The following is a 12,944-nucleotide window of genomic DNA, read 5'->3' on the forward strand; positions in this document are numbered from 1 at the left end:
AAGGCCAGCGAGGGCAAAGAGCGCCAGAGAAGAAGTTATGTAATGAAGCGAAGTGATTACCATAAAAAGGTAGGTATAAAAACATGTAAATCGGACATTGTAAAATCAATTAAAGGTAATGGTGATGGCTGGTGTATAGGGCCAGATTTGATTATGCGTGATATGAGACAAGGTTTAAAAATTTAACATCTGACAAATAATCAAACACGCGTTTCATAGAAACACTGGCATCGTCACCTAGAAACAGCGATGGGTGTAGTGGGATATGTTGTCTGTAGAGTTCTCTGAAGTGTTTGTGTCGTGTTGTGTGAAGTGCCTTGCATGTTATTAGTATGTGGACTACGGATAGGCCCTCCCCGCACCTGCTACACAGGGGTCTTGGAGATCCCGTGAGCAGGTGGCAATGTGTTGCATGCGTGTGGCCTATCCGTAATCGAGCCAGGGTAACTTCGTTGTGTCTGTTGTGAGTATCAGTGGTGTATGCTCCCAAGAGTGGCTTTATAATGTGTAGTTTGTTGTCAGTCTGTTGATTCCAGTGCGCTTGCCATGTTGTGCGAAGGTGTTGTCTGATGTGTGATTTGAGGTCGGTGTAGGGTATTGTTGTTATGTCAACTGTAGTTGTAAGGGCAGCAGCGGCCGCCATTCGGTCTGCGGTCTCATTACCTGGAATTCCAGAGTGCCCTGGCACCCAGCACACGGTCACCTCAAGGTTTAACGCATGCACAGACATAATAGTACTAATGAGAGCATTGACCACATGGTTTTTAGACTTCTGTGAGGATAATGTACGCACAACACTTAAAGAATCAGTATAAATTACATATTTTGGAATTCGACTTAGAACAATATGTTTAACTACAAGAAGTATGCCATAGGCCTCTGCCGTAAAGATACTTGTATTTCTATTCATAGTTCTACAGACATTAAAGGTACCACCACCATGCGCAGCACAGGAAACAGTTGTGGCAGTTTTAGAAGCATCCGTGTAAAATTCAGCACACTTATATTTGTGCTGCAGGGACAAGAAATGTTGTACGATCGCGCTTCTAGGCACTCTGTTTTTCTCGACACTTATAAAAGATACATCACATGATATCGGGCGAAGCTGCCACGGTACTAGAAGTTCAGTAGCGGAGGTTTTGATGGTGTCTGAGAACATGACCTCAAGTTGCGACGCTTCTTCTCTTACTCTGAAAGGGAAGGGAGCAGAGACTGATGGACGATTAGTAAGAAGTTGAGATAAGGATGTATCATAAAAAACTGATGTAAAAGGATGGTGAGGCATTGATGAGATTTTAAAAGCATAAAGCAAGTCTGTGTAGGTTCGCTGACGTTCTAGGCTCCATTTGTTGCCCTCTACATACAGACTTTCGACTGGACTAGTCCGAAAGGCACCACATGACAAGCGGAGCCCTAGATGAAGCACAGGGTCCAGCATTCTGAGGGATGTTTTAGTGGCTGACCCATAAACAACGCTACCATAGTCCAGTCGTGAGCCTATCAAGCTGGTAAAAACACGTAAAAGAAGTTGTTTGTCAGCACCAAAAGAGATGTGCGACAGAACCTTCAGGACATTCATTGTTTTTAAGCATTTATGTTTTAGTTGTTTTACGTGTGGGATAAATGTGAGCTTTTCGTCAAAGATTATACCTAAAAACTTGTGTTCTTTCTTGACAGGAATCGAGACACCATTGAGATGAATGTCTGGATCCGGCCGGATGCCACGCCTCTTGGAAAACAAGACACAAGTGCACTTCCCCGGATTAAATTTAAAGCCGTTGCTGTCTGCCCAACCAGCTAGCTTGTTAACACCAAGCTGGACTTGGCGCTCGCAGACAGACAGGTTACAAGACTTAAAGGATAATTGAACGTCGTCTACATAAATGGAGGAGGAAATTGATGGTGGTAGCGACTTACGAAGAGAATTCATTTTTACAATAAAAAGGGTGCAACTTAAAACTCCACCTTGCGGCACGCCGTTTTCCTGCACATGAACCCTAGAAAGTGCAGTTCCAACTCGCACGCGAAACGTTCTTTTAGACAGGTAACTGGCAAGCGTGTTCATCATGTTACCCGACATGCCAAAGGTCTTCAAGTCGCTAAGGATGCCGTACCGCCAAGCAGTATCGTACGCCTTTTCAAGATCAAAGAAGACCGTCATGCAGTACTGCTTGTGGAGGAAAGCATCTTTGATATAAGACTCTAACGCAACGAGTTGATCGTTGGTAGATCGCCCCGCCCTGAAGCCCGCCTGGCAGCTCTCGAGAAGACCATTGTACTCTAAGAAGTACACAAGTCTCCTGTTTATCATCTTCTCGAAGAGCTTACACAGGCAGCTTGTCAGGGCAATGGGGCGATAACTGGCAGGAGAGGAGGGGTCCTTCCCTTCCTTTAGGACAGCCACTACTATGGCCTCCCTCCAAGAGCGAGGAATGTGCCCCGAAAGCCATATTTTTTTGTATAGGTGTAAGAGTGTTTCAAGAGTGTCTGGGTGTAGGTGTTGTATCATGGTGTATGTGATTTTGTCTGCACCTGGAGCTGACGTCTTACATGTGCTCAGAGCAACCTTCAGCTCATGAATTGAAAAACAAGAATTGTAAGAAGTGTGCGACTTGTTGTTATCACGCAGTGACTTCTTTTCTACACATGTTTTGTGTTTCATGAAAGTGTTTGTGTAGTGTGCTGAGCTGGACACGTGTTCGAAGTGTTGTGCAAGTGTGTTAGCCTGGTCTTCCAGTGTGTCCCCTGTTGTACTAACCAGGGGCAGGCTGTGTGTCTGTTGTCCTTTTAGTTTTCGTATTCGTGTCCAGACTTTGTGTGTATCAGTGTATGAATTGATGGAAGTGAGGAAGGTGCGCCAACTCTCCCTTTTCGCCTCACGACGCACTCGCTTCCCAAAAGCCTTTGCCCGTTTAAAAGAAATGAGGTTGTCCGACGTGGGGTACCGGCGAAGGACACCCCACGCCTTGTTCTGGGCCTCTCGCGCCCGCCTGCAGTCCTCGTTCCACCAGGGCCTCCTTGGGCAGCGGGACCCACTGGAGGCCTGGGGAATGGACTTTTCGGCGGCGTCGAGGATGTGCGCCGTGACGAGTTGGGCGGCTTCCTCCACATGTAGGTGTTTTATGGATGTGTGGTGTAGTTGAGATGTTTGTGAGAATGTGCTCCAGTTTGCTTGTGATTCATTAAACCTTTTATGGGAAGATGGACTGCTCGGGCCTATACCTATATACGTTAATGAAGTGGGGAAATGGTCACTACCATATGTGTCTGTGCCCACACCCCAATCAAGACATGGAAAGAGAACTGCGGAACCAATAGCCAAGTCAAGATGCGAGTATGTATTGTGTCCTAAGTTATGGTAGGTAGGCTGTTTTTTGTTGAAAAGGCATGCTCCAGAGGATGTAAGGAACTTCTCTATCAGGCGACCTCGGGCATCCGTTCTGGTGGAGCCCCAAAGAGAGTTGTGCGCATTAAGGTCGCCTGTTAGTATGTATGGTTCGGGCAGCTGGTCAACCAGTGCCTCGAAATCAGAGCTCAGAAGTGCAAAATCAGGAGAGATGTAAATAGAGCATACCGTTATCAACCTATTAAATATTATGGTACGGATCGCTACAGCCTCGAGGACAGTGTTTAAAGTGACAGGGTGGCATGCTAATGATTTCCGGGCGATAATGGCCACACCTCCTGAAGAGTGGGTGCAGCCAACCCTGTCCTTTCTGAATACCATGTACCTATTTAAGAAATTTGTTTGTTTAGAGTTGAGGTGGGTTTCCTGGAGACACATAATACTTGGCTGACTGGCATGCAGAATCTCATACACATCGTCAAGATTTTTAAGGAGGCCTCTGCAGTTCCATTGGATAATATTTTCTGTTCCCATTATTTAAATTTAAGAATGACTGGAATGTGTGTGTTCGTGTGTGTTCATGTGTCGTCTTTCGGGGCTGTTACCCTTGGATTGGGCTTTTTGGGCCTTTCTGTAGGCTTGGAAGCCGGTGGCCGCTCCTTGCGCTGCGTTGCAGGCAGGAACGGCCCGACGTCCATCTCGTCGTCAGATGTCCGGGGGGTGCCCGACGGACCGGGCCCCCCGGACTTGGCCCCCCTTCGGGAGCCCTTCACTTGAGCCGCCACCGCCGCGGGCGTCGGGAACGCCAAAAGTGGCACGGACGGTGCGGTGGCGGTGGGAGCCGGTGCGGGGCCCGTGGTGTCCATCACCTCGGTACCCTCCAACGGACTGGAGGACGGGGAGACAGAGGCGGGAGACGCACCGGTCGCGACGGGAGACGTGGCCACCACAACCGCTGCTGCCTCAGCAGGCGGCGTGGTGGCAGGTTGGGCTGCCCGAGGCAACCCAGGGGGGGGGCGGAGAAGGGACCAGGTCAGACTCGCTGAACTGGGTCCCTGTGGAAACCAGACGCCGCTCCGCCCCCCGGCGAGCTGCGTCGGCGTACCTCCCCAGAGGGAAAGAGGCGAACCTCTTTCTCGCCTCTGGAAAGGTGATGTTCTCAGTGACCTTAATGTTTATGATCTTTTTTTCTAGTTGGAATTTTTCGCACTTGCGGGAGTATGCTGCATGCGGCCCCCCGCAGTTTACACAAGTGAGGGTTTCGGATGCGCAGTTCTCGCTCGGATGATCGTGCGCCGCGCATTTTGCACACGTCAATCGGCCACGGCAAGAGTTCGTACCGTGCCCGAACCGCTGGCACTTAAAACAGCGCCGCGGATTCGGGATGTACGGACGGATGGAGCAACGGATAAAACCTGCATTTATGTGTTGTGGGAGTACTGCGCGGTCAAAGGTCAAGATGATGTGCTTGGTGGGAATCTCCTTGTCGTCTCTGCGGATAGTGATGCGTCTCACGGCAGTGACGCCCTGATCCTTCAAGCCGGCAAGGAGATCCGCATCGGTTTCGTTCAGGAGGTCTGTCTCGGATATCACACCCTGCGAGCTGTTGAGGCTCCGATGCGGTGTGACCCGGATGTCAAGATCAGCCAGTCTAGTCTGGCCTAGAAGCTTTGCAGACTGCTGCTTGTCATTTATTTCAATTAAGAGTTCACCAGACCTTTGTTTTTTGCATTTATATGATTTTCCTACTATGGCTTCAAGATACTTGGCGATCAAGACTGACTGAGATGCAAGAGGGTGGGTTGGATTGAGCGATTCCATCACAAGAAATCGAGAAAAATTATCTGGTTCAGGAAATGTCAAAAATGGCAATGGGGGAAACGATACTTCGGTGCGGCCCCTTTTAGGGGGCCGATCACGGTTGGAGGGGGTTTTAGACAATACCATAAAGCATAGTATAAAAGCAGGGAGACGGGGGTACTTTCTCCTTTGACCTTACCCTGGTAGTCAGAGGTCCCGGAGCTCCCTGCCTGGTAGACAGGCAGGGAGCCCATCGGCCGGAGCTTGACCAAGGCTCCGACGGCCACCGTTTACGGCTTCTACCCTTCACCTTTAAACACGTCGCCACGGTTGGACACGGCTTATGTTGGGAGCTCGGGGTCCGCGGTGTCGCTGCTCACCGTCACCATGAATACTCAAGGTGCCCCGTGCGGGGCCTTTAAACACATCACTACGGTAGGTTACAGTTTATGTTGGGGGCTCGGGGTCCGCGGTGTCGCCAACACCGTCACCATGAATACTCAAGGTGCCCCGTGCGGGGAATCGATGGAAGAGCCGCCGTAGGGGGGTATTGGTAGTTGACGGAAGAGCTTCTCTTTGTGATACAATTTTCTAAGCGGGCGCGTCGCTGCGTGCTCCTGTCGCTTGTGTCCACGACCGGCTTTCTCGAGTCACTTCTGTCTGACATGAGTGCCGTAGGCTCGAAGAACACTCGGCGCTCGTTTACGGCAGCGTTTAAGCGGGCTGCTATTCTTCATGCTGAGGAAACAAACTGTGCAGCAGGACGGAAGTTCGGAATCGGTGAATGTGTGGTGCGGAAGTGGCGGCTTCAGCGCGAGGAAATTTTTCTCATGCGACTCCAAGCGCCGTGGCTTTCGCGGGCCGAAGTCTGGCCGCTTTCCGGAACTAGAGACGAAGCTTGCGGCCTACGTGACTGACCTACGCGATCGATCGCTGTCGGTCACCGGCGAAATGGTCACGCAGCAAGCCTGTGTCTACGCTGTTCAGGCAGGAATACCAAGGTCTCAATTCAAACCTAGTAGGGCCTGGGCGTCTAAATTTATGAAGAGGGCTGGTTTTTCTCTACGTCGCCGCACCAGCGTGTGCCAGAAGTTGCCGGCCGCATACGAGGAGAAAGTCCTCGCCTTCCATAGGCACTTCCTCAAACTCCGCGACACCCGACGGTACTGGCTTGGCCAAATCGGCAATGCCGACCAAACTCCCGTCTACTTTGACATGTCGAGCAACATGACAGTGAGCGTGAAGGGTGCACGCGATGTCAACCTACTTACAACGGGCAACGAAAAGCTCCGTTTCACTGTAATGTTGTCGTGCTTGGCTGATGGCACCAAACTCCGCCCGTACATCGTCTTCAAACGGAAGACGATGCCTATAGAGGCCCTTCCCAAAGGCGTGGTGGTACGGGTGAATGAAAAGGGCTTCATGACAGACGACATGGTCGTGGAATGGTACCGTCTAGTGTGGCTCCTGAGGCCGGGGGCATCCCTCAAGAAAGACATCCCCAACATGCTAGTGTTGGACTCATTCAGAGGCCACCTTACCGCCAAGGTAAAAGCGGTGCTCCAGAAGGAGCATACCGACATGCTCGTCATCCCCGGTGGCTTGACGGGGCAGCTTCAGCCTCTCGACGTGGGGGTCAACAAGCCTTTTAAAGACCTCCTGCGCCGCGAATACGAGTGGATTTCATCAGGAAGCCGCGAACTTACGCCAAGCGGGCGTGTGAGGAGAGCCCTCCTGGCTATTGTGTGCGGGTGGGTCCTCTCCGCATGGGCGGCCGTACCACGCGATGCCGTGGTGCGGTCGTTCGCGAAGTGTCGACTCACACTTGACGACGACGTGCTGTGGGACTGCAGCAGCAATGACGGCAGCAGCACCAGCGAGGACGACTCCAGAGACGATGAGTAATCCTCCGCAACCACGTGAATAAATTTCCCTTGCGTAAAATGTGCACGTTTTTTTTTTTTGAGATGTGATTTTGGGGGGGTCGTCTTACATTCGAGTCGTCTTACAATCGTGTAAATACGGTAGCCTTGTCGCAGGTAAGTTCAGCGATAAAACTGCTACTCGTTTATACAAGCTTCACTAAAGCTTCCTGCAGGACATCGAAAAACAAAAGATTCAGTGCAAAGTGATGGAGTATTTTAAAGTTCTTTAAGAAAAGCAAGTTTTGGGCCAAGTATTTACTGTTTGTTGTCATCTTGACTTTGTTTAGGATAAAGCGATTTTCGGATAATACGTTTTTATTTTTGATGCCTGGGAGAACCATATCAACGAGATTCCACTGCATTATGATCGTACCAAGACAACAAATGGGGTAGCCAAGAATGTATGAGCCCCAACATCTTAATTCATCTGTAGCAAACAAATGACAGCATCTCAATCTGCATTGCAGCATTGAAAATAGAATGGGAAGCAAGACTTGCTTGAATTATAATTCCTAAAGGCACAAAAAATCACAAAATGTACAGGCAAATGCACTCTGTGTCATCACTGAGCTGGGGCAATTTTCCTTTGCAGGCACCCGCTATAGCCCGCCACATTGCAGTCAACTACCCACCCCTTTCTTCACCATTGCCCACTTCGTCCAGATCTCAAAGTTCCTGCAGGTCTTCGAATAAAGGGCGACCTCCATGCAGCGAAATTTCTCAGTGAACTTCGCGCGGCGGACGCCGCGGTTTGATGCGCCGCTCAGTTTCCGTCCACCCCAACCTCCATGCAACGTGATGCCAGATGATGCAGCGAACGCCACCGACGAGCGAGCTGCTTGCATCAAGGTTGCCAGATGTACAATCGAAAACAACATGTCCGTAAATATAACCTTGCCCATAATTTGCCTTCAACAAAACCTAACTAGAAAGTAATAAAACTTGATTTAAACAACAGAAAGAATGCTTATTTAGTTGTTTGTTTATTGAACAAGCTTTTTTTGAAGACTGGCTTCATAGTTAGCACACAAAGTCAACAATGGGTGAAGCTGCACGCGGGTTTTGCTTTGCCCCTGTTCTGCTTCGCTTACACTTTCAGTTTCGCGCGCTGAACTTCACCATGGTACACTCGAAATGGCAAGTACCCGCCGCCGTCATCTTGCTCTCTTAAAGAAGAAACTGTTACTGCTGAAGAAAAAGCAGCAAGAACGCAAGAATCGAAACTGGGTGCATCCACTCTGGCGTAACAGGAAGTCGGAAGGTGAGTACTACACAGCGGCAAGACGATCACAAGTACTTTTTCCACGTTCTATTTCTCGTTTGCGTTGTAGTAGTTCATGTTATGCATAGTACCGCCTGCCTTGATTTGTCTCATGCTGGCAAATGGTTAACTGAACTGCGCACCGCTCTCAGCCGCTAGACTTCTGAACAAGGGGTGGCACCGTCGAATGAATGACACATCGAGTATCGTAATTCCTGCGCTTAAAACATTTTTAGCCAGAAAAAAAAAACAAAAACTGCGGCATGTTTAAATTGTATATAAAAACAGAATACAGAACACTTCGAGCTTCAGGCACGCGTTTGTACGTGCGAAGCTGTCACCGTTCCCCAACAACCAACAAACAGAGCACGAAAATTATAGTTACTTGTAAGGTTTGTCGATCGTGCGCTTTGAGAGCACATTGTTACACTGCAGACGCGTGTTTGGTATAATGAATTCCTAGCGGCCTTTTACTTTGCCTAAGAGTAACTATTTATTTTATTGTAACTTGTGAACTGCTGGGTTATGGAACAGTTCATATGCTGAGTATGTTGAGCTGCTTTCATGAAAAATATGGCATGATATTTTATTTAAAGTTTATGGCAATGAGGAAGGATCCCGCCTTGTTTTTCAAATTCTATTGGATGACTCCGGACAAGTTCAACGAACTGCACGACATTGTCAGGGTGGAGCTGACGAAGGAGTAACTTTGCCAGGAGCTTGTGTCATCAGGATAGAGGCTCGCCATTACAATAAGATAAGGTCGAATTATTATTTCTCCATCGCATATATGCTTAATTTTTGTGACAAAGAATGAGCATTTCGAACATATATTTCTGTGCAGGTACCTCTGCTCTGGTAGTGCTCTTAAGTATGTGGCCCTGGCATATCGGTTAAGCCCAGAGACATGTCACAGGATAGTGCACCACACGTGCAGAGTCCTGTGGGCCAAACTGCAGCCGATGTACCTTTCTGTAAGTATGACCGCTCCTTAACTGGTATGTGTAAGTGTAGTCATGGTAGAAATATTTGTTTTAAACTTCACCAAAATATTTTCTCATGCTGGGCTTCTTGTCACATTACCTAGCACATTTACACTTGCTTACTGAACATGCTCCATCCACACAGTATGTAGGTGTACAATATGTGAAAGAGGGCAAAATTGTGTTTAGGAAGCTATGTACATAAAGCAAAAAGAATGGGCTGTAGCCTGTGGTCTCGTGCTGTGCCATGTTGTACGCATGTGATGAAGGGCAAAATCTCATCCTAGTTCTTGTGACAATAGTCAACATATATTGTTAGTAAGTCATCTTTGTACGCTTTGTCAAGCCATCCGTTTGGGGATGATAGTGCATCGAATGGCAAAAGTGGGACGAACGAAGGCACAGCAGGTCTCCTGTAATGTCAGCGACAAATTGGCGACCAAAGTCACAATACTCACTCGGGGAGCACCGTGCCTGAGGTTAACACAGTGAAGCAGCAGCAATGAGGCTTCCACTCATCCCAGCTGCTGCAGATGCAGTTCCTGCATAGCATGTGGGGTGCTCGATGCACAGTTTGGTGCGTGGCAATACCTTCTACTCAAGTTTGTTGCCTTATAGAGGAAGCTCGTTTTCTTTCACTAAGCATTACTGCTATTATCCTATGTTCCATGGCCCTTTGAGACTGCCCAAGTTTCATTTCAAGGGTTTTAGTGAGGCGCCAAGTTTCCGCACTATAAGTCATCACTAGCGTACGCATTGGCCGTATACTATTTTTTTTTGTGGAGTGCTAACCAAATGCTCCTAATGATGGATTACAATTAGTACCTGGGATAAATAACCCGTGGTAAGTCACTGTGCTTTATAAAAGTACATTTTTCTTCAGGTACCATCCAAGGAACAGTGGGAAAGCATTGCGCTGGAATTTCAAAGGCGGTTTAATTTCCCCAACTGCTTAGGAGCCGTTGATGGGAAGCATGTGCACATAACAGCTCCACCCCACTCCGGCAGCAACTACTTTAACTACATGGTATGTGAGGTATCATTTTGTATATTAAATATTTTCCAGTCTTGATTTTAGGCTTTAGTTTATTGCATAGAACACAGTGTCACTCCATCTGTGCTCGAGAATCAGTGGTTTAGGCAAACAAAACATTACAAAGTTGAAGTTTTGGAAGATATACACAGTGTGCAGGACAGTAGCACCATGCCAACCAATGGGCATCGGGCCGACGTGCAAGGAAAAGAGATATATCTCCTTGACACTCACTAGCTGCTTCTGGATATCCTGTCCTACATCCTTTGTCCATTCAACCATTTTACATTCTGCCAGATCTGCCATTGGTAGCCACAACGCAGAAAGCAGTGCTTTTACACAGTGGCACATTTCATTTCGAAGGAACATTCAGAAAAAAGACAATAGAGGGAAAACAAAACGAGACCATGAAAAGTAGAAGGAAGGGAAAAAAATTACCCGTATTAAAAGACGTCAGAGCAAAGCGGACAGACCATTTCAGTGTTTTTCCTGTTTTCTTTTTATTTGAAGGCATTGCCTAATGAATGACTCTCGGAGTGAAATCATGGCATTGAAGCAATGTCAGTCTAGTCTTCGTGTGTGGAAAAAAATTATTGTACGTCATCATTGTATTTTATGCACCGCACACCCCCCTTCTCAATCCCTGCAGTTTCAGGGGGGCCTTCTGGCCCTGTTCATGTCTGCACCTTCACGGAAGCTCAGCTTAGTGTGAAAACAGCTTAAGTTTTGAGAAACTCTTTATTGGGAGTTCCAGGAAGGGTACTGCATTTTTTGCAGTTGTTTATGGGGTAAGAAGCCATCTGAGGTGACATGCATTTATCCTTCCTTTCAACACAGTGTGGCAGCAGCGACCTTGGAGTTGTTGCAACGGTCTTCTTTTTTTCTTCCTCCTTTCAGGAAACTTTTTCTGTAGTACTCATGCCCGTGGTGGACATGGTTGATGTTGGGGCACCAGGCTGGCACAGCGAAGGGGGTGTGTTCAAGGCATCCGAGTTCGGTCGCCAACTGGGGAATTCGACCCTCGATATTCCAAAGCTATCCCGGCTCCCAAACAGCACCAAGGTTGCCCTGTACGTCTGCGTTTGAGATGAAGCCTTCCAGCTCCGGCCTGACTTCATGCATCCATTCCCAGGAAAGAACATGCGGCCATGCAACAGAGTCTTCAACTACCACCTAAGCAGAGCAAGGTGGGCAAACCCAAGTGTATAAAAAAACTCATAGTTTACCTGACAGTGCCAGCTATAGTTGAGCCAACAGCTTTACAAGGTAGTTGGTACCTTCCCTATAAAGCCAATGGCGCCTGGGCATTGTGCTTTTCAAGATCACACTTGCCATTTACTTGTGTAACTGTGTTCTAATTCCAATGCATCAACTGTTGCTGCAGGCGGATTGTGGAAAACACATTTGGCATCCTGACAGCCAGGTGAAGGATTCTGCTCCGTCGTGTCAACCTGCTGCCACGCAATGCAGAATTTGTTGTTCTCACGTGCTGTACACTCCACAACTTTCTCTGTGCTGCACGGGAAGCCACTTATAATCCTCCGGGGTACGTAGACCACAATGACGAGCATGACAACAGGGTGCCCTTCCAATGGCGGCATGATGCACAGGACAGCACGCCGTTCGAGTTGGAACGAACAAGTGCCAAGAACTTCAGTAGGGGCGCTTCCAATGCACGAAGCATTTTTGTTGAGTACTTTATGAGAGAAGGTGCTGCCCCCTGGCAGTGGGCACACACAGGTGTTCCGGCACTTAGGTATCAGCCATGAACTGTGGCAGTCAGGCACATGCCTTGTGGATATCATTTCTAATATTAGTTTCTTGTAATTTCTTTTCCATGTCTTCCTTATGGTGATGCATGCACAAAGTGTGTTTTGCTCTGAAACTTCTAATGGCGTCCTCTTTTCACTTATTACTTATTCACATTGCCCCAGAAAATACTGTACAGGGATTTATTAACAGTGCTCAGTCCCGCAGCCTTCCTGCAGCAGTTTTGAGTGGATTGCCAGGGCATGATGTTATGTGAATTTCTGAAATGCCTCTCTCCATGTACACTAACTTCCCTTTCTAAGCTTCGTAATGCAGCAAGATATAGATGGCCACCAAAAATATTTTCATGTTTTCAATTTCCACCTTTGTAATGACTGGCAAACAATTAATTGATGCTTCAAAGCCTGCAGAGATGCTGTGCAGTTCTGGGATGGCCTTTAAAGTATACTTTTACTGTACGCTGGCTGTACTGTACTGTACTGGCTGTACTGTACGCTGGCTGTACTGTACTGTACGCCCAAGAGCCTGCTGTATCTTGTGGCTTGCCTAATTATTGTGTCTTCTGACCTTTGTTTTTCTAATCGTTTTAAGTAGTTGAGTCGGTGCTGAATCGTAGCCTTTTTTGATTCCTTTTCATAGCCATTGGCGATGTTAAGGTGTATCGAGAGGACACCCTCCTCCAGGAAGACAGTGTCCCCCCAGAGACCACCAACTGGATGCGATTCGTAAAGCCCATCTGGAAGGAAGAGTATCCCAATTTGAGGGCACTGATTCGAGATGGTACTATGTACTACAGGATTCAGTGGGCAAGGAGCTGCTCATACAA

Source organism: Haemaphysalis longicornis, unplaced genomic scaffold (genome assembly GCF_048455015.1).
Source record: "Haemaphysalis longicornis isolate Haplotype H1 unplaced genomic scaffold, Haemaphysalis longicornis Haplotype H1 scaffold_2, whole genome shotgun sequence".
Lineage (NCBI taxonomy): Eukaryota > Metazoa > Arthropoda > Arachnida > Ixodida > Ixodidae > Haemaphysalis > Haemaphysalis longicornis.